The sequence below is a fragment of the Elgaria multicarinata genome, chromosome 4, assembly GCF_023053635.1.
Source record: "Elgaria multicarinata webbii isolate HBS135686 ecotype San Diego chromosome 4, rElgMul1.1.pri, whole genome shotgun sequence".
Classification (NCBI taxonomy): Eukaryota; Metazoa; Chordata; class Lepidosauria; order Squamata; family Anguidae; genus Elgaria; species Elgaria multicarinata.
The window spans coordinates 73,502,031-73,525,009 of NC_086174.1; positions in this window are offsets into that span (position 1 = coordinate 73,502,031).

The window sequence follows — 22,979 nt, forward strand, 5'->3', positions numbered from 1 at the left end:
ATTTACTGGAGACAGCCCCAGATGAAGCAGCCCAACTTGGCCCTGTGGTTGCACTTTTCCTGAGGAAAGGCCATGATTTCGGAAGGCAAAACTATGCAGCCTTTGCAGTAAAGAAACAGGTCTGCATGTCTGCAGTGAGCCTTCTCTTTGGGGTCAAGCGTGGCCTACCTAGCTCCCCCACCAGCTACATCAATTCCACCAGAGGCAAGGGGACTACAGAGGTACAGGAAGCTGAGTGGTCATGTGTTTGGTGATGACCCTCCAGGCATCCATGATCCAGAGGCACAACAGCATCAGTTCTTGGAGGAACTGCAGCTGGTCCACTTGGGCAAGTTCATCCAGAATCTCATGGCAGGATGATTCCAGGTAAGGATCCTAGCCAGCAAGTAAAGCGTGCTTGCATATTCTGCTATCCAACCGTGGTACATTCGCTGGATATTGTGGTTGGTGGTCTCAAACTTCTGCAGGGCCACAGAGGTCAGGTTCAAGTGGGCTGCAAAGTCTTGGAAGCCATCCAGTAGTGGGATTGACTACAGAAGCAGGGTTGCCCTTTTTGCAGCTTTCCCCTTTAAAGGCTGGTCACAAAACAAACCCTGAGTGTGATGATTTGGGAAGTCTTCAGGCCACACCTCAATCTACAGTTGGAAGTAGCTCAAGGAAAAAAGGGAACTGAAGTTCCCCTCAAACGTCTCGGGTGGCTTGACTGGGCATTCCTGACAGGCTGGCATAGGAGGAAAAGCTGATTGTCCCTGGAGTTGAGATACCTTTGTCTCCAGCGCCTATAGCTCCTGATCTAAATTTTCCATCTGTGCAAAGGGCTGAAGTAAACTGTCCACCCCCTCAGTCCAGGAAAGCTTTGCGCTAGAGCTTGGGGCTTCAGCAGTGATTCAGCTAAGGCAGACAGATCTTAGGCAGCAACTTCCCCTGACCCCCACCAGAAAAGTTTTTTCTGTGCCTTCTCCAGTGACCCTCATATGGAGCAGGATTGCTTGTGCGTGCATGCATGTGCAGCACTCTGGGCTGAAAAGGTTTTGTACCTCTGTTACAGGGTAATTGTTCCGGCTCCCTGATCATTCTGAGTGCACTTTTCTGCACCTTTTCCAACTCTCCAGTATCCACAACCAGCTGCACACAGTATTCCAAATGTGTGCATGGGCATTCACAGGAAGGGGAAGGGGGGCAGTTGCACCCCCTGGATGAATCATAATCCCCAGATTGCAACCACAAATTGCACTTTAGCTTTGCCACAGTTAGTCATTGCCAGCTCAGACCCAATCAGTGTGTATATGAAGTGAGGATTTATTTTTTTGCCCCAAGTTGTACCACTTTACACCTATTTACACTGAACCACATTGGTCATTTTATTGCCCATTCTTCCAGTTTGGAGAGACCCTTTTGAAGTCCTTTGCAGCTCTTTTTTTGTTTTTACCACCATGAGTAATTTGGTATTGTCAGCAAATGCAGCCGCCTCATTGTTCACCCATAACTCTCTAGGTCGTTTATGATCAAGCTAAAAAGCACTCATCTTCCCAAAAGAGATCTTTCGGGAACCCAGGTCTACATCACATCTGATACTATGGGATGCAATAAAATTTACTATGTGGCATTTGCTCTGCAGGATGGGACTCCTACAGGGGGAGGAAGATGAAAAAGGCAATATATATATGGTTGCAAGTTCCCTGATCAGTACAAGAGCAATGCCAAATGAAAGAAACATCCCAAATGTTCTTCCTTCTCCAAGCAGTTCGCAGATATCAGAAAGAAAAATGCAATAAATGTTGTGCAGGTGTCAAAACTGTTGTTTCCATCTTTCTCATTAAATCAAAGGGTTAACACACTTCTCTTTAAAGGCAGCAAGGCTCAAGGGCACAACAAAAATCAATATTGCCAGAGCCTATGAGTCTTTAATTGTCCATCATGGCTGTGCTGTTTTTAAAACCTTTTTGCATTATTGATTTCTCACCTTCTCCCCATAAAAATAAAAGATGTCCACATTCTTATAAATGAAACAAAATGCATTTGCTTACTGGCATGCATACAGATGGCATCATCAGAGTCAACCGATTCTTTTCCTTTACATTTTCATGGTTGTGTAAGGGAAAGAAATGTGGAACATATGTGACTATTTTTGATCCAATTTCAGAAAGAGAGGTTCAGAAAGATTTTTTTTTTTTATGGTCAGGAAGTCAGAATTTATCACATAATGCACACCAATATGCCATCCCTTTATGCATCCCTTCTGACAACAGTTTGAAAGAAAATACTGTCCCAGACCCATGCTTAATTTGCACATTATAAGGTTTAAGCACATCATAGTAGTAGAGATGAATCCTGTGCACACTTAACTGAGATAAACTCCACTGAAGTGCTTACTTCTGAATAAACACACATAGGATTGCACTATAAAGCCTATGCTTGGGAGCTTATTGCTGACAGCGCAAACTGTGTATTTCAATCTATGCATATGCAGAAAAGCAATGAAAATGATCAAAGGGCTGGAGTAATTCCCCCAGTGAGGAAAGGTTACTGCATTTAGCTTAGCAAAAAGGGTAAGGCAGGGGAGACATGATAAGGTGTATACAATTATGTGTAGTGTGGAGAAAGTGGATAGGAAGATGTTTAATGTATGGTGTTGTTCTTTGGGTTTTATGTAAAGTTTTAAATGTTTTTATTGTACATCACCCAAGAGCCTTCTAGGCAGAGGGTGTGATTTTATAAATCTAATAAATATATTTTTCTTCCGTAATACTAGAATCCAGGGTCATCCAATGATGTTAAATGGTGGGAGATTCAGGACAGATAAATTTTGGAATTTACTTCTAAAGGATGTAATGATGGCCACCAATTAGGACAGCTTTAAAAAGGGATTAGACAAATTCATGAAGGATAAGGCTATCAATGGCCACTAGAAAATATGGCTATGTATTACCCTTGTTTACTAGTTGCTAGGTTGGTGCTATATTTCACTCCTGTTCTACTTGTGGACTTCCAACAAGCAGCTGATTGGCCACTCTGTGAACAGAATGCTGGATGAGATACATCCCTGGTCTGATTTAGCATGGTTCTTCTGTCATTACACAGAAGTCTTATTGAGTTCAATGGGACTTACTGTCAGGAAAGTGTGTACAGAATTGCAGTGTAAATTATCAATGACTTCCTCACAAATTACATAAATGTGCCTCACTTGGTTACTCAGCTCTTGACAACCAGCAACTGAATGTATACAGTGAGCTCTACATGAGTGATTTATTGCACACTCATCATTGGCCACTCATGGAAATTTGTGAGTTTTTTACATGGCACTGTCAACCTCCAGGACATCTCCTATGCTTTCCCCCATATATCCTGCTTTGAAAAAGATCAGAAATGAACTGTAATAAGCCTTAATCAGCAGTGTTTAAATCTGCCATTGTGCTACAATTCTGCCAATAGATGTCACTGTTTCATTGAGGTTAATTACATTGCTTAGAAGGGAAGTTCTCAATTCAAAATCACATGCTTGCCATCTAAAGAATCATGTAGTAAACATGGAAAGACTCCAGAAGAAGAAACCTTAATAAGGGTGCAGGGTTGTTTCCTTAATGGAGAAACATTCTGTGACTCTGTTGAAAGAAATAACGTGTTTGAGATGACACTGGGAAATATGCTAGTTCTTTGCATAGTGTTACATTTGTAATGACTCATTCACACATGCACATCACTACTTGAGGTTGCACCCATGAACTGATGTACAAGCTTTTGTAAATGAGTCCTAACACTCGTCCATGTCAGAATCTGGAGTTCCTGAAAAAGACAGCTTGTCCTTTCTTGCTCTGTATGTCTCATGAAGCCGGGCACTCTGATCAGTTTTGACTAATTATTTATTTCATATACCTAGACCGCCTTTCTGTCATTTCCCTTGTCTTCCTATAGCATGGGTGGGCAGAAGTTAAATTTCCAAATGTTTTGAACTTCAGCTCCAAGAAGCCATTGCCAGCATGGCCAATGGTCAGGAATGCTAGGAGATGAAACCCAAAACTTCTGGAGATCTACTTTTTGCCCATCCCTGACATATAGTACCAAGTTCTCAGTTATTTACACCTGCAAGAGAGACAATGTCCTGTCTGCTGCTGTAACAAACATACTGCCCTCTGCAAATCACTGCCCTAGACAGCCATCTAGGGTCCTGGTCCAGAACTTCCTGCAATCTGGTAGAGGAGGCCTCCCTACCCTGGTTCCCAGGCTGTTGAAATTAGCTTTATATCAAATTTCACAGCAACTGGCCACATGGATGCTTAGCATTCCCCTGTCATGAAGTTTTTAAAAGCAGCTGCCATGTTCTGAACTCTGAGGTATTTTAAAGGATTCAGCACAGGGGCGGGCGGGCCTGCCTGCCTGGCTAGTTTCATTTCATTTCATTCATTAGTCTTGATCAGCTCCTTTGATTCACTTGTGGCTTGCCACAGGTCCTCCGATGTTACTGGGCTCCAGCAAGCTGGACTCTTAATTTTGCCACACAGCAGGTGGAGACAGAGGGTGAGTGATGGGATGAGGAATTAAAGATACCACCACTGCATCCTTCTCCATGGCCCTTGAACTATGAAAGAGATGTGAGGGTTTTCTGTGTTATGACCTGGCAGCTTGCACACCAGGGAATCTATACACTGAAGCTGTCTCCTTATTTGTGCTTATTTCGTGCACATCCTTATTTGTCTTTCTCCCAAGTTTTTTGTGCAGCTGTGAATCTTTTCCTTCAATGGTTCTTTGCCAGGTTAATGTGAACTTACCTGACTGTTACAAGTATAATCACGATTCTGGGGCATTCATTTGAGTACATGTCCCTTCTTGTTTGGTACATAATGTTTCTCTCTCACTGGAAGTTATATGAATGGAGCAATGTACCCCTCAGGTAGATTGGACTATATGCCTTGTTTTATGAAGCACTGGAGGGTTTTTCCTCGAAATGAATCTCCAGTTACAGAAAAACAACTACAAACAAAATGTAATACATGCACCAAAGAAAACATGATGCATGATCAATAGACATTTAATTTGATCCTGCTTAACTTGATCCTTTGGAGAGTTTTGTGACTTTTTGAAAATTCTATCTTTGCAGCCAAACACATGTGCACACGGAGTTATCTTTTTCCCCGTTAGAGGTGGCTCCTGTACCTTTAATAGCTGTACTGGGGGTGGGTGGGTGTTTGAAATAAATCAGATGAGGCTTTCCCCATCATGGCATCTTTCTGCCAGCATGGCAAAAAGTGGGAAGTGTTGAATTTTGGCCTGTAATGCAACTGGAAGGTGGGGCAAGCATGAAATCCTTGCCAGAAAAATAATAATTGGCAACTCCATACAACTCCTTTTTCATCTACATTCCATGGAATCCTGGGGCTTCCTTGAGATCAGTAAACCCGACAAAGAGCTCCATCAGATGACCATCTTATTGCACACTCATTATTGGGCACTCACAGGCTCCTGTCATGACATCATCTGCATCCTGCATGCCTCCCACCCCCTCTAGTCTTCTTTGCGTGACAAAAAACACCCCACTAAGTCTGACTTATTTTTAAAAACAGAAGTTGCCACTATCTCCTGCTGTATGCAGGAGAAGCAGCAGGATCAAAATGGGCCACTGAATGGGCCACGTGCATGTTGTTTACTTCCTCTTTTGAGAATACGTGGGTGGAGAAACGACGGTAAGTAAACACGATTTTCCCCCATGTAATGACGCTCTAGTTTCCCTGAGCTTCTTTGCCATAGATTTCCCACCCACCCCTCCTGCATTGAATAATAGCCACAGGGATTGTTGAGCATATTCTAGGCTGAGGTTGGACTATGGTTTGCATCACCTCCCATCGCCAGGCTGTCTGATGGGAGCTGAAGTCTAACCACATCTGGAAGGCCACTGGTTCATCATCCCTGGCTTAAGGGAAAGTGACAGAACCAAAGTGTCAAATATATGCACTGGCTTGGCTTAAATACAAGTTTGTGTTGTTTATTCATTCAGTCGCTTCCAACTCTTCGTGACTTCATGGACCAGCCCACGCCAGAGCTTTCTGTCAGCCGTCGCCACCCCTAGCTCCCCCAAGGTCGAGTCTGTCAAGTTTAAAATTGGTAATAAAATGGTTCATACCCTTTCCAGGATATGCAGACAAACCCTTGCTAGCAGCCTCTCACTTGCAATCTCCAGAGACCAAGTTAATTTCTGGCTGTTTCTTTTAGGCTGTTCGTTTCTATTTTAAGGCAGTGTTTCATTACATATTTGGCTTATAGTCAATTTGTCGGATTATCTGCTCTGAGATTTCAAGATGTATCAAAATAAGGGAAGTACAATTGACTTACAGAAGAGAAACTGATTTCATAGAATCATAGAATAGTAGAGTTGGAAGAGGCCTACAAGGCCAGCGAGTCCAACCCCCTGCTCATTGCAGGAATCTACCTTAAAGCATACCTGACAGATGGTGGTCCAGCTGCCTCTCGAATGACTCTAGTGTGGGAGAGCCCACGACCTCCCTAGCCATTTGGTTCCATTGTTGTACTGCTCTAACAGTCAGGAAGTTTTTCCTAATGTTCCTGTAACTTGAGCCCATTTTTCCATGTCTGGTACTCTGTGATGATTGAGAAGAGTTCCTGGCCCTCCTCTGTGTGACAACCTTTCAAGTATTTGAAGAGTGCTATCATGTCTCCCCTCAATCTTATCTTCTCCAGACTAAATATGCCCATTTCCTTCAGTCTCTCCTCATAAGGCTTTGTTTCCAGTCTCCTGATCATCCTCGTTGCCCTCCTCTGAACACGCTCCAGTTTGTCTGCATCCTTCTTGAATTGTGGAGCCCAGAACTGGACACAATACTCAAGATGAGGCCTAACCAGTGCTGAATAGAGGGGAACTAGTACCTTGCACAATTTGGAAGCCATACTTCTATTAATGCAGCCCAAAATAGCATTTGCTTTTTTTGCAGCAACATCACATTTACGCTGCTGCTTCTTCCCAACCCCAGAACAAGGTAACATGTAAAGTCGCTCTCAGGTAGGTCTTTGTATTTGCTCAAGCAAAAGTTCATTCTGGAGCACTGTCTATTCCACAATCTCAGTGCCTTTTAATTGCTACATTACTTACAAATCTGTAGATAACACTTGAGTTGATGAATTGGACCAATTAATCCACCACGCAAACTTGCATCTCTAATCCCATAAACAAATCTGAAAAATACTTTTCTGTGTTTTTCTTGCTGAGAATATAACTGCATATCTCCAGAATGAGGGAGGAAGTGAAGAAAAACAATGTGTTCTTTTAAGATTAGTTCTTTGCCAGCATTGTTTTGCTTTAACCTCTGCGATAAACAACTAAACCATATGACATTCTAACAGTTTCATATGTCTAAAGGTGTACCAGGGGGATATGTACCTAGAATGCAATTACTGCCAGCCGTCAAGACTGCAGGTTTTTAAGGAACCAACTGTATCTCTTCAACTAAATACACATAATATATAGATTATTTTTCTCTGCAGTTTGCTTGTGTCTAGCAGAATCTGCTAGCAGCTGAAAATTCTGGAAGATTTAACACCCAGCAACAAAACCAGCCTATTGAGAGACTTGCTCTTGCCTGAAGACACAGACAATGGAACAGAACAAGATGGAGCATGAAGGTAGAAGAGCCCTCCCTATCTGGAAGCAAAAATCTAAGCATTTGAACGTGGCTAAACGAAACTGTAGGCTGCCAATGGAAACAGTTGGTGTTTTTTTAAAAAAAATACCAGTTGCAAGTGACTTCAACACAGAGAGGGGATCACTTTAGAGTTCTGAAATAGGCTGTCCTTAACCTTTGTTGCCCCATGTCCTCGTTCACATGCACATGCAAACTTACATGTGTATACAGGTCCAGAAACAAAGGGATATGGCATGCACCGCACCAGACCACGTGCTGAACTCCAACAAAGTTGAGAAAATAGCAACTACAAATGGGGAAAACAAATGCTTAATTAGTGTATCAATCCCCTAGAGGGATACAATCTTCCTGACATGGGACCACTCAGATATTTTGTACAATTCCCATCAGTCCCAGTTAGCATAGCCAATGGTTAGGGGTGATGGTAATTGTAGCCGAGAAAATGTGGAGGGCACTAGGTTTCGGGTAGGCTGCTCTAGCACATGTTTCCTAAAAGCAAAACTTCAGAATGATAAAGACAGAGGCAGGTAAGCAGCTTTTGCTAAATAAGGAGTGGGCATGAGGGAAATGGAGAGGCATTTGTATCTGGTCAAGTGGGCTGGGCTCCTGCAGCTTTAACTGTTGTGATGGAGAGGCAATTTTATCAGGTGCTGCATGCATACAAATGACACCTGCTGATATTCCCTTTTCTATGCAACTATTAAAGATACAGGAGCCCTGTCCTCCTTTTCATTTGGTCACCCTATCCTATGGGCTGGTCTGAGAAAATTTTCAAGGATACAGTTGGGTCTATGAAAGAAATCACTGGGTGACGGGGAGTCAAGGGAAGTGTCCAAGAACTGCATTCTCATAGAAGAATACTGCTTTTGTGTACATTATCTTATGTCCAAAACTGCTTTGTGAAAGACACTTAAGTAACAATTCGTAACACATGCGGATACCAGAGTCTGTTTCCACCTAGCCTTCCTTAATTAAACATCAGCTTAGGCCCTGGGGCAAGCTGTTGTACATCATTTCAAAACCAAGTTTTAAACTTCTGGGGGAAGGAGTAATATATATTTCATTCACTTTCCATCGCTGTTTGTTTTGCCCTGTTAAACTTTTGCCCAGAGAGATGTTTCATTACAAATGACAAAGCATTCTTTTTCATGCGTGGTTTTTTTTTTTTTTTACTACCTACCTGAAATGTGAGATTTGTGGGGAGCATTTAGAAGACTATTGGCTCTAATTTCCCCTGCTCCCTCAAGGCAGCTTTGGTTGCTTCAGAATATAACCAATTGTATCGATCATTTCAAAGGTTGGCGAAGAGGCCAATGGTTTATTGCCCCTCCCCACCCCTACTCCAAGGTTTCATCTGGCACCATGCCAATGCCAGTCTCCCTCTCATCCCTGCCTTAACTTTGATTAGATTTGTAGTGAATGGTACTTTGTGTTGACCACTTGCATTGTAGCAAAAAGCACATTTTGGGGTGCATTCAGACTTGTGTTGCTTGAAAACACTTTAATGCTTTTTGTGGCAATTACGGAAACAGCATCTCAGCAAATCTGACACACCAGATGTTAAGTCTGGCAAGGAGCACAAACACAGTGCCTCAGAGGATCCAGTCTCCTCAGACGTTCTTCCCCACCAGTCAGATCCTGGCAGCCATAGGTGGATTGTTCCCTTGTTCCCTTGTAATAGCTAAGAGCTTTTGCCAGGTGACTTTTCAAGACAAGAGTTATTTCATTCCATGAGCATTGGCCAAATCCGACAAAGTTGGCCTAAGGGAATATAGGGAGGCACCTTGTATTGAACTGGGATTCTGATTCTGTCAGGTCCCAGTCAAATTAGATTCTTTTGATTGCCAAGGTGAAACAAAGCCACTTGTGCAAAAAGATGACAGTTTGTTGATAGAAAAGGGATGCAGAACATATATGTAAAGAAAGTTCACACCGCTCTTCGGTTGACACAAAGCAGTTCTCTGTCACACTCTGCTCACACACACCCCAACAAAGTTCTGGTATTGCCATATCCTCTGAGGCAGCCTTAGCGGTGGGCGAGCTGGGTACTTGCACTGAACGCTGAGCTGAAGGGGCACAAGCTGAGTTCAGTGATTTGGTGTTTCTTGAATGTACTGTAAGTGGTCAGTTAGGTGGGGGGGAAAGCAGGGAGGAAGGAAACCTCCAATCTCAAAAGCTTCCAAGTATCCAGTGTCCTTCTAGACTGCTGCCTCTCTGTCCTCCTTTTATGATTTTTTCCTCTAGATGGACCTCTAAGCCTGTCTAGAAAGGGGGGCACTGCCGAGGGCTGGACCACGGCTGAAGAGGCCATAGGATTTCTTGTACCCTGGTTTCTCCTGTCCTGTCCCCTTCCCCTGGAATGCCCGCTTTTCTCTCCATACAAGCCTGCAATTTGTGACCTTGGGAAACAGCTGGTGCAGTTCTTCCACAGCAGTTCTGAGGGGGTGAAAGAGAGGGACTGGATCTGAAAGTATTTCTCCCAAGGTCATAGCAGTGTCTACAACCTCAGGAGGGGGGAGTCCAAACAAACCTATGTTTCCTGGGATGCTACCCCAGAAACCATATGATTGCTTTCTAAGTGCCTTTAACCATTTATTTATTTTCAAAATTCTACAGGACATTTGCATGCTACTAACAACAAAAATGAACTTCCATCAATTAGCTTTCAAGTGTGTTTCCTTTTCAATTTCCAGTTTGACAGAATTTTTTTATTGGTAACTTTGGATTCCATATAAGAAACATACAAGGTACAGTATATAGAAGTGAGTGTGAAAATGTACATTCCTTATTCAAGTGATTCAGAAAAAGGATGTCTTAATGATTGATGTATGTAATATGTATTGTAATATGTTTTGTATTACTCTTATTGTACAGAGGGTGGGGAAATTCAGGATAATTATTTGCACTCGCAGAATAACAATAAATATGTCCCAAAAAAATCAATTTCCTCTTTGGTGTCATTTATTCTAGATAAAAATAAAAATCAGTGGACGTCTTTTTCTTTTGAGGCAACATAACCAAGCACTATAAGAGCTATAAATACAATAAACACTCTGAAGCATATAAGAAAGCTAGAGAGCACTGAAGGTGTTCCTCATCCAGGACACTTTAATATACGGCCAGATCTGCATGCCATGATGTTGACATTCACCGCATCATTTTCAACCACCCCTTGTTAACTTTAGGTGTCACCATTGTGCCACGGAAATGCCAGCTAAACTCTGAGCTGTATAGGACTACACACAATAAAAGAAACACTTTCATTTTTTCACCAGTTCTATGAAAGCAAAACCTTCCCCTTGCCAGAATAAAGAGAACAGTATTAGGATTGCAATGAAGAAAGAATCAAAGGCTCTGGAAATCCACACAGCCAGGAGTATGCAGGGGATCAAAAATGTATTTATTTTATTATTAAAAATGTGACCAATCAGAATTCCCAGTATGACTTGTAAAAGTCATGGGGCAGGACAACTGGAGAACCTTAACATTCCATTAAAAGGTAAGTCTAGTCCTCATTGGAAAACCTAAAAAGCAGTTGTTTAGACATCAGGGGGAGGGGGACTGTGTGGACCTTCCAATGCTCAGGCTGTAAGCAGCAGTTACAATTCCAAATATGAGGTGCAAAGGGTCATGCCTTTGCACCTTTGACGTAGCAGCACTGCTCCCCGTCCAGGATGTGCATGGAGGCCAACTATGCTTTAACAGTGGAGAAGGAAAGATGCTCTGTATGTGTTCAGAGGCCCTGTGCCTGTAAGGTGACCATATGAAAAGGAGGACAGGGCTCCTGTACCTTTAACAGTTGTATTAAAAAGGAAATTTCAGCAGGTGTCATTTGTATATATAGGGTAGAATTTCCTCTTCATCACAGCAGTTAAAGCTGCAGGTGCCCTGCCCTCTTTTAAATCTGGTCACTCTAGTATAGCTCCTGCACCTTTAACTGTGGTGATAAAGAGGAAATTTCATCCCTTTTCTATGCAACTTTTAAAGATACAGGAGCCCTGTCCTCTTTTTCATATGGTCACTCTACCCTGTGGTACTTTTTTGTATTTTCAAGAGTTAAGCTCTGACACTGAAAGCAAGTTCCAAAGCTAAATCCTGGGTCAAATTAAGCTCTCTCTCTTTGTTGGACTTAATGTTCAGCATAGCTCTTTGTCTTAGGCTGCGCCTCCTGGTATCCCTTCATAGAGGGCAATACCCAATGACCCCTAAGGTTCAGTGAGCCCCAACTTCCCTTCACCAATCCCTGACAAATAATGTGTGACACAGCATTGCTACTTCTCAGGGGAGGAACTCCCCCTCTGCTTTTGCAAAATGGACAAAGTGTGCAGTTCATCACCAGAATCCTAAACCAGCCTTCCCCAACCTCCAGATGTGTTGGACTGCAATAACCATCAGGACTACATCTGAAGGGCACCAGGTTGGGTAAGGCTGCAACATTACACATTTGTGATTTAGGGCACACTCCTATGTGTGTTTAGACAAAAGCCCACATCTCCCAACATGCTGACTGGGGCATTTTTAGGACCTTTTTTCCTGTCTAAACATGCATATGATTGTGCCCTTACTGCCCTATCTTAAACATTTGTGTAATGCTATAACAAGCCTTATGACTAAGCTGCAACTGAAAATGTCCAAAATTATATGCAATACATCAATGTATTTTAGTATACAATGTCAGACAACTTGGTATTAATGTGCGTATTCAATTTCTCTGTGTTAATAAAGACATCAACCTTATCCTGCTGTACTTAACGGTACATACCTTCAGCAGGTTTTCTGACTGATAAAAGCAAACAACCGTTACTGCACAACACACACACACACTTTTATAATGCAGCTCACTTACCTCTGGCTCACAAAAGCATTTAAGGAGTTAAGACTTTTAAATTCACATCAGCTGTTTAGATTGCACCCGTGTGATCCGAGGGCCAATTCTCTCAGGCTCCTTTCCTTCCCAAGAGGTCTGCTGCTCATAATTCCACTTTGAAAAGTCTTCTGTGCCAATAGCCCATGAAAGAAATTTGGGTTTATCCCCACCCCACTGAGAGCCATAGTAATGAGTAAAGCCAAGTTACAGAGGAAAGCTCTTGGACTATTTATAGAGGGCCAAATCTGAAAACTTTATAGTAAATTATTCACTGCTTTCTGGTCAGTTGCTAGGGCTTCCTAACAAGAAACATATTGCCATGGGAATGTCTAGGCAGGCTCACCCCCAGAGGCCTAAGGTAGTCTATAGAGTGTTGAACGTAGTATGAGAAAGGCGTTGTCACCCATGGTATTTATACGCATCCCACAGGTTGCTTCTGGTATAGAGATTTGACAGGGTTTTGCGGTGTTTAAAAAACTTGCAAAGCCTGTTTGATGGAGACAACAATGAGGGAAAACAAATGAATGAGCATAGGCAAAGCCATGATGCCTTCAGTCTATTTCTAACTTTCACTCTGTGCTAAATTAAACATTCTACTAATCACACATGACTTGAGTGTAAGCACATGTGGCCCTGATTCAGGAGGGGGGATTTAAGCTCCCCCCCTTACATTTTTATCCTGAAATTCCATTCCCCACCCCATGGAAGGGTTAAAAAAAGGAAAAACATCCCCATTAATTCCAATTTTTTTACCTCAGAGTAAGCACGTGGGACCCAATCCTGATCAGACCACTGTGTGCGGGTAGGGGAGGATTAGACCTTCCCACCCAGCCACATTTTCCCCTAAATTGCCCCTCTCATTTTTTTAGAGGCTAAAAATGAAGAAAAAAATTCCATCTTTGTCACAAAATGGAGGTATGTGTTTTTAGCGTCCGCTGAGGAGGGCTGGGAAAGATTTAGGAAAAACTGACTGGGTGCGAAGGTTTAATCCTGACTAACCACATATAGTGGTCCCAGTCCAGATTGGATGCTCATGTGCTTACTCTATAAAACAAACAAGATAAGGTTCCTGCCAATGTGTACTATATAAACTGGCTATGCTAAGACAGTGTGGCTGGTGCTGATGATGGGTTGGAGTTCACTGATGATGCATTGCAGTGATTTCAACTGGGGGCTGTAGGTGATAACCAATGGTGTACTTCTCTTGATCTGTCAACCTTCCTGGGTATCTGTATGGCCCTGTCAATCTGTCTCTAAGGGGGAATCCGCACGTCGTACCGAGATCGCTTCTAAGCGACCCCAGTGCGGCGTGAAAGCGATCGTGTAACTTGCCTTTGGAAGAGCCGACGAAGAGACGTCTTTGCCGCCGCCGCCGCCACCCACAGACCTCCTCGCTGACCGGCGAGGAGAGCTCGGCTGAAGAAGGCGGGGTTGAGAGCAGAAGAAGCTCTCCACCCCGCCTTCTTCCCCCGAGCTCTCCGTCCCAGCCAACGAGGAGGGAGTTGGGTGGCGGCGGCGGGAAAGATGTCTCTTCGTCGGCTCTTCCAAAGGCAAGTTACACGATCGCTTTCACGCCGCACTGGGGTCGCTTAGAAGCGATCTTGGTACAACATGCGGATTCCCCCTAAGTTTCAGGTGCTACTAGTGTTGGTGATAATCTGTCCAGTTGTGAAAGAGAAATAATGTGTTTGGCTTGGGCAGGACTGGGAGGGGGGATGACTGACAGGGCATTTGTGCAGTTGGAAAATCTGCTTTAAAAAAAAAACCTGCCCTCTAGATGTGTTTGGACTGCAACTTCTATCATTCCCAGCCAGTTTGCAACTCCCATCATTCCCAGTTGGGTAGGAATAATGGAAGTTGCAGTCCAATACATCTGGGGGCACCAGGTTCAGGAAGGCTGAAGTAAGGCATGAAAGCCAATGCAGAACAAAAAAACCCGTCAGCTGCTAAACTCTGATGGCAAATACACACCAAATTCCCTCAGTGAAAAGAGCTAGAACATTTACTCTGTGTGCTTTAGCGATGCCATTCCACTGCTAATGAGATAGCAATTCTTTGGCAAGAGTCAGCTGAACAAGACCACTGAGTCATTCTTGTTTCATGGGAAAATGTAGGTGTGTTTTCATGAGATAAGCCCAGAGAAATTCCTTTCCTCTCAAATTATTCTTACGGGGGGGGGGGGGGGGAATGTGGCTGTGTGTTGTGCAATTATAGCTCACTGTCATATGTTCAAAGTCGCAAACAGAACATAATATTAAATGACCACCACCTCCCGCCTTCATTTAGTAAGCAAATGATTAAGGATTTTCTGGCAACAATTCAGAGAAATGTGACTAACACCAAAAAGTCTAGGAGGGCTTTTAAGATGATTTCCCCCACCTCCCTGGTCAAGCCCAGTTAGCTTGCTGTGCTGTTTGGGAAATTGCTTTTGCTTATTAGGGTAGTTTCAAAAGCAGTTTGTCTTGGAAAAGGGGGGGAATATCTGCTGATCAAAGTCATAAGTCCTACAGGGCCCACTCAAATTTGTCTACCACCTAAAATAGCTCTTTGTATTGTTGCTGAGAAGTGTTGTTTGTCCATTCAGAACAAACTCTGTCACATGACAGTCTGGAAATTGAAAGTTCATCTCTTTAAAAACACTGTTGCTATGGTCACATCTCACCTTAAGCTGTATATGGGATGGGTATCACTGGTTTTCTCAAAGTCTTTGAGAATGGTTGCACTCTGTGATGGGGTATGTCATAGGGACATGACGTAGTAGTGCCTGCTGGATTGTGCCCAACAATTCTTTTACTAGAGAGAAGCCAAACTGCATAAAGATTTTGCTTTTCTACTGAAGTTGTGTGTGTTACTTCTGATTTTTATATTTCCAAAGAGAACACCCAGTTTTCAATTAGGTGGCATGTTTGCCACATACACATTAGTGTTTGCAGAGATAAAACACATAGTTGTTTTAGTGTGTCCCATTTAGTCAAGTCTCCTGAATGTATATATAACCATTGTGTTAGATCCAGGAAGAAAATATAGGATTTCTCCTATATTTTAGCATTTATTACCTTCATCTCTCATTCTTTCTCCAAAATGAGATGAGATGGGAAACAGAGCTACTTCACCAGTCCTGCTGAAGGCTTCTTCATTTCCCCCCTCTTCCCTCACCATCTCTTTTTCCTTGTGTATCATGTCTTTTTGGAGTGTAAGCCTGTGGATAGGGACTTCTTTTGCCTTGTTTTACTTATTGCATGTATGATGCTCCAGAAGCATTTTTGGCTGAGGAGCAGGAGAAAAAATAATTTAAATAAAGGGTGCACTCTTAAGATAATTGTAGTGAATTGGCTTAGGGCTCATCTACACCAAGCAGGATATTCCACTGTGAAAGCGGTGTATAAGAGGCAGGAGCCACACTACTGCTTTATAGTGGTATTGAAGTGCACTGACAACTGTTGGGGCCCATGACACATAACATATACTGCTTTGATATCACTTTCATAGTGCTACATCCTGCTTGGTGTAGATGTGTCATGGGCCCCAACAGTTGTCAGTGTACTTCAGTACCACTATAAAGCAATAGTGTAGATCCTGCAGTGCACTTCAGTATCGCTATAAAGCAGTAGTGTGGCTCCTTTTATATACCGCTTTCATACCACTTTCATAGTGGAATATCCTGCTTCATGTAGATGAGCCCCTGGTTTCAATAGCATCTTGACAGGGGTATACAGGGTTAAAGGAGAGGACCAGCAAGCTGAAAAAGAGTGATTGTCTGCCTCATAACTCCTAGCTTTCCCCCCTTCCCCTGCAACACAGAGCTTGGCTCAGTTGTCCGAGCCATCTCTATTGGTTTAGATTTAGGCCACAGCTAGACCTAAGGTTTATCCTGGGATCATCCAGGGTTCGCCCCTGCCTGAGCGCTGGATCCCCTGTGTGTCACGATCCAGGGATAAACCTTAGGTCTAGCTATGGCCTTAATCTGCACTCAATTATTCCTAATAGTCTGACTTGACAAGAATTGGAAGCAGCAAAAGTTCCAAAGCCCACATAGGATACAGGTGCCAACACTGTCCCTAACCTGATATATATCCCTAATTTGCAGCCTGGATGCCAAATAAAATTACTTTAAATACAGTGCTCAACATAGCATGTACTGAGGTACTCTGTTGTGTGTTTTTAAGGCTTGTGAGTTTGATTAAGCTCAGGTAAAACGACTGACAAAAGGTCATTAGTAAGCTTCATAGCTGAGTGGATATTTGAACCCAGGCCTCTGCAATTCAAGTCTAGCATTTTGTCAACTAGGCCACCCTGGCTTATCCCCCTTTCACTTTCCCCTTGGCATTTACTGCTGTAATGAACCATGTTTGGGGCTTATGTTGAGGGAGGGGAAATCACTTGGGAGTATGGAATATTAAGGCAACTCGAAGGAAGGGCTGAAGGGACCATGGGATGACAGTTGGGGTAGCGGTGGGAATTTTGTTAGCTGACCACTGAGAGAGGGAGAGGGAAGCAGGTAAAAGGAAAAGGAGATTAGCTGGGTATGAATGAGTTTTGGAGATGGTTAGTTCTAATCCCATTCATCCCAGGCTTCAGTATATTGTGAATGTGTTTTCATTGCTCTTCAAATAAATACTCTGTTGTTATTCCTGGGTGTTATTGCCAGCGAAGCCCATGCTTAAAGGGTTTGATCATCTGCTCTGATATCTGTCCCTACACAGTGCTGCTAGCACAGAAAGACTGTCACTACTCTATGCACACTAGACCTCCGCTACGAACACACACGTGCACCACCATTGTTAAAAGCACTGATACTGGGTATTTGCACTTCCAGGCTCTGTAATTCAAACATCAAGTCTATATTGACCAGAATGTTTCAAAATGGCTCTCTTCTGTGTTCTCTCCTACATTAGCAACATTTGCACCTGAGGCGTTTTGGGGTGGGGGGTTTTCTAGATGTGGTTCAGTTGCAATCTATTTGTCCCTGTCTCCAGTTCTAACATTCACTTGGCAATGTCAACATCCTCTCTCTCGCTCTCGCGCTCTCTCTCTGCAGGTGCTTTGGCAACACGGGGCCATTCACTGTCATAGGTGGATTTCTCCCTAAAGGAACTGACAAATTAAAAGATAAACCCTTCAAATAAATTGTTTTTTTTCCCTACTCGTCGCTTGCTTTTTAAACAAGATTTAAAGGATTTCTCCTGGCACCCATTCCTCAGTGTACTCATCTTCTGTACCACGTGATGTCTACCTAATGTTGTGCAGTCAATTATGCAGTATCCAGGCAGAAAAATGATCTCTGCAATCCCTCTCTTTCTCTCTCTTACACACACATACACACACACCATGTATAGTAAAATATAACACACAATGTGACTTTTTTCTAACCACAGTTAGTGAAGATCTTTTTGGGAGAAAAAACAATAATGGAAATAGTTCATTCACGCTCTTTGATTTAAAACACTATAAGACACATTGAGAAGGCTAAACAGAGAGGTGCTGTGTGTATACGTAAGTGCCTTTTTCACTCAAGGCCAAAGAGAGCTGTTGAAATAATTCAAACTGATATAAAAGGACACTTAACTGACAGTATTTGAACAACATGCACCTCTGACAGCTTGCTGCCTACATTTGGGGAGCAGTATATTTCAATTTCTCTTCCACAAGGAAGGGTGGGGGTAAATTATTATTTTCTGTTGATTTACATGGCTTAGGGTAAGTACAAATTTGGCTCACCTATACAATTTAGTTGCCTATATAAAAGAGATTCTGTATGTTGTTTGCAGCTGTTGTTTTTTAAAACATCACCATATCTACATTGTGCTGCCTTTTGAAAATAAGATTCAGTGAGAGAATATAAAATGATCAAACATGAAAGTAAATGCATCATCCTAGAGTGCAGGACACGGAATAATTGGCTCAAGTTACATGAAGCCAGATTCTGGCTGGACATCAGGAAAAACTTCCTTACTGTTAGAGCAGTATGACAATGGAACCAATTGCCTAGGGAAGTTGTGGGCTCTCCCACACTAGAGGCATTCAAGAGGCAGCTGGACCGCCATCTGTCAGGTATGCTTTAAGGTAGATTCCTGCAATGAGCAGGGGGTTGGATTCAATGGCCTTATATGCCCCTTCCAACTCTACTATTCTATGTACAATAACACTAATTTGTAGGAGGAATGTATTTTGGTAGGGGCTCAGAAATTAACTTATCTTCAGCACAATGTTTTTTCTGTTGTGTGATTCTGACACATATTTAGTAAGAATATATGATTTGAGATCAAAAATGAAAAGATTCATCTAAAAGGTGTTATTAGTTTAAATAGGGGAAGAAAATAGCAGTTTTGGCTACACTGTTCTTTTAACTTGCTTGGCTTATCTGGTTTCATGAAATGTCCTAAGATAAGATAAGATATTTCACTGTGGTTCAGAAATATTCAGGCCACAGCTAGACCTAAGGTTTATCCTGGGATCATCCAGGGTTCGCCCCTGCTTGAGCACTGGATCCCCTGTGTGTCACCTAAATGAACAGGTTTGACCCCTGGACGATCCAGGGATAAACCTTAGGTCTAGCTATGGCCTCAGTCTCTGCCTTGCAGTTAGCCATGTCACCTGTTCTCAATAAATTACTGATTATAACCCTGCGAAAATTAAAAGCAACTGAGTTACCCTGATTTGCTTGAGGATATTGTGGGGAGGAGGAAGAACCTCAAGTGATGGCAGTAAGCTAGTAAACCCAACAATAAATGTCTATCTTGGGCCACACTAGCCTGTCATCATATTTTCTGACTTTCAGAGGTAGGGTGGCATTTATTTCTGAGGGCTTTTACCCAGATTAGCCCAATTTTATGATGGAGAATTGCTGATCTTAATTCTTGCTTTTGTGTTTATGAAGTTCCTAGTTCAAATCTCATCTCCGCCATGAACTCACAAACCTCTCTGTTTCAGTCTCACTCTCCCCATCTGCAGTATGGGTGTGATAATAATGACCCATAAGTCTACTGTTAGGGTTAGGTAATGTACAAGAAGAATTTTGAACGCTTGAAAGACCTATACAAATGCTGATTATAATGAGGATTAATATTTAAGAAACAATATTGTATACGACATATTGGATATAATTCAGTTATTCAAGGTAAGGATTGCCAGATTATTTTCATTTCAAGAGGAGATTGAGCTGTCTTGTGGTAGGATGGAACATGGCTTTCAGGTTTACATAATTTTGATGGTGAGGTTTTTAGGAACTAATTTATTTTCATGACTCATCTGCCTTTCCATGGTGAATACAACTAAGGAAAACTCTGCAGCCCACCACTCTGGTTACAAGGTAGTGTTGCGGGGTAGTAATTCATAGTAGAGACGCGGAGAAGGGGATTCCTTTATCAATGGGAAGGTCACAACCTATTCCAAGCTCCAAGGGCAGCAGCACAGGATATAAACCCAAATGAAGAAAAAATATTGCTATGAGACAGACGTGGAGAAGGGCTAAAAGAACCCTAACAGCAGCATCCTCTTCATGTCTACTCAGAAGTACAACCAGCTAGGGAAGCAGTTGGACCATGGGATGACAATGGAGTTCAGGAAGTACTAAAGGAGGACAGGGAGATTGCAGAGAAGCTGAATGAATTCTTTGCATCGGTGTTCATTGCAGAGGATACAGGACAGATGCCTGTGCCTGAACTGATGTTTTCAGGAAGGGAGTCTGAAAAACTGAGGCAAATAGTAGTGACAAAAGATGAAGTTCTCAACCTTATTGACAAATTGAAAGCAAATAAATCACCAGGCCCAGATGATATCCATCCTAGAGTTCTCAAAGAACTCAAATATGAAATTGTAGACCTCCTTACAACAATATGCAACATGTCCCTAAGCTCAACCTCTGTACCAGAAGACTGGAAGATGGCCAATGTAACACCAATTTTCAAAAAGGGACCCTGGGGGGGTGGGGATCCGGGAAATTACAGGCTGGTTAGATTGACATCTGTTCCAGGTAAATTGGTTGAAAGCATTATTAAAGACAAAATTAGGAGTAAGCAGTGAAGTTCCCAAGTTTGCCAATGACACCAAATTATTTAAGTTTGTTAAAACACAAAGGGATTGTGAAGAGCTCCAAAAGTATCTCTCCAAGCTGGGAGAGTGGGCATCCAAATGGCAATTGTGATTCAATCTAAGCAAATATAAGGTGATGCACGTTGGGGCAAAAAAAACCCAACTTCAAGTATAACCTAATGGGATCGGAGCTGGTGGTGACTGAGTAAGAAAGAGATCTTGGGGTTGTGGTGGACAGCTTGATAAAAATGTCAACCCAGGGCATGTCTACACCAGCCTTTTTTCCTGGGGTTGGCCCTAGATCATTCCTGTGTGTTTAAATAACACACAAGGGATCCCAGGGGCAACCAGGGGGGATGATGCCATTTTCGCAGGATAATTGTTTCCCAGTTATCTGATTTTTTCCCACAGTCCCAGGTCCATCCCAAGGACCGCTGGAGGTGTGGTACCCACTCCCAGATTCTCCCTTCCTCCCCACAAGTAGCGTGGCTCTTAAAATGGGCATGGAGCTGCACAGGGCCAGTCCATGCCCATCGGGGTGAGGGGGCATTTCAAAGATTTTTTTTTTTAAAAAAAAAACTTACATGCACTGGAGAGCAATTGTGTTCCATCTCCATTCTGGAGTGGGGTGGGGGCAATGGGAACTACAACGTCCCTCTGCCCTTCCAGGACATTGTGCGGTCATCAATGCGCTGGAGAAGGATCGCAGAAGCAGGTAAGTCTGCGATCCTCCCCCCTCCCTTCCCCTACACCCTTAGATGTAGATAAGCCCTCAGTGTGCGGCCGCTGTAAAGAAGGCTAACTCCATGTTAGGCAATATAAGAAAAGGAATTGAGAATAAAATGGCCAGTATCATACTGCCCTTATACAAATCTATGGTGCAATCACACTTAGAATACTGTGTACAGTTCTGGTCACCACACCTAAAAAAGGATATTATAGAGCTGGAAAAAGTGCAGAAAAGGGCAACTGAAATGATCAAGGGGCTGGAGCATCTCCCCTATGAGGGAAGGTTACATCAACTGGGATTTTTAGCTTGGAGAAAAGGAGGGTAAGGGGAGACATGATAGAGGTGTACAAAATTATGCATGGTATGGAGAATGTGGATAGGGAGACATTTTTCTCCCTCTCTCAAAATACTAGAACCTGGGTTCATCCCAAGAAGCTGATTGGTGGGAGATCCAGGACAAGTAAAAGGAAGTACTTCTTCACACAGTGAATAGTTAAATTATGGAACTCACTAACACAAGATGTAGTGATGGTCACCAATTTGGATGGCTTTAAAAGGGGGTTGGATAAATTCCTGGAGGCAAAGGCTATCAATGGCTACTAGCCCTGAGGGTGATGAGCTATCTCCAGTATTTGAGGCAATAAGCCTGTGTGCATTAGTTGTTGGGGAACATGGGTGGGAGAGTGTTGTTGCACCATGTCCTGCGTTGTTGGTCCCTGGTCGACAGCTGGTTGGCCACTATATGAACAGAGTGCTGTACTAGATGGACCCTTGGTCTGATCCAGCATGGCTCTTCTTATGTCCTTATGAGCTCAGTGACACTTACGCTCAGGTGAGCAAGTGTATGATTGCAGCCACACACTTTATATATATATATAAATCTTAAATTTTAATACTTGCTGATAAAGAAGACAAAAGTTAGAGTATAGCAGCAATATTTTTACGAAGAGCTAAAACTGGCATGCCAGTGGATCATGCCCAACTATGATACTTGAAAGCATAATGACTAACATGAATGACATTTCGAAACGTTTGTCCTCCATTTTTATTCACTTTTGAAGCCTTTTTGGTGAAACTTGATCTTTGGGCCAGAAAAATGAAAATAATCACTGAGCTCTTAATAAGCTTATGTATATGTTTAACTCATTCTACAATATCAACCAAGAATTAATTAATATGGGAACATGATGAGATGGACATCTAAATACATGTGATAATAAACATAATGCAAGAAATATATCAATATATTGTAAAATGCTGCCACCTTCTGAATAAAACCGACAATTACTCTCTTTATAGTAGTTCCTGCTTAAGAGTTTAATAGCATACAATTTAAAATTGCATTCAGAAAACCATGCCCTTTCCTCCTAGACTAGAATGATTGTTTTAATTATGGAGTTCAATTATTACAGTCCAAGTTCTAGTAAAAAAAAAAGTTGTATTACCTGTGAAGCAGCACTGACATAGGTCAAGAGAGTGCTGACACATTTTTACACTTTGCGATGATGCTTACACACTTTTCACATTTATGATTGTGACATCCCAGCTGGCTGGGATATGCTACGAGTTGCAAATGCATAGGATTGTGCCCTTATACCTTTTTCTAATAATGTTGTGATGTCATAATCTCAGATCGGCATATGATCTCTCTGTGGAAACCTCTGGCATTTTTAATGAGCCATGAACTTGTCTAATATGGCAG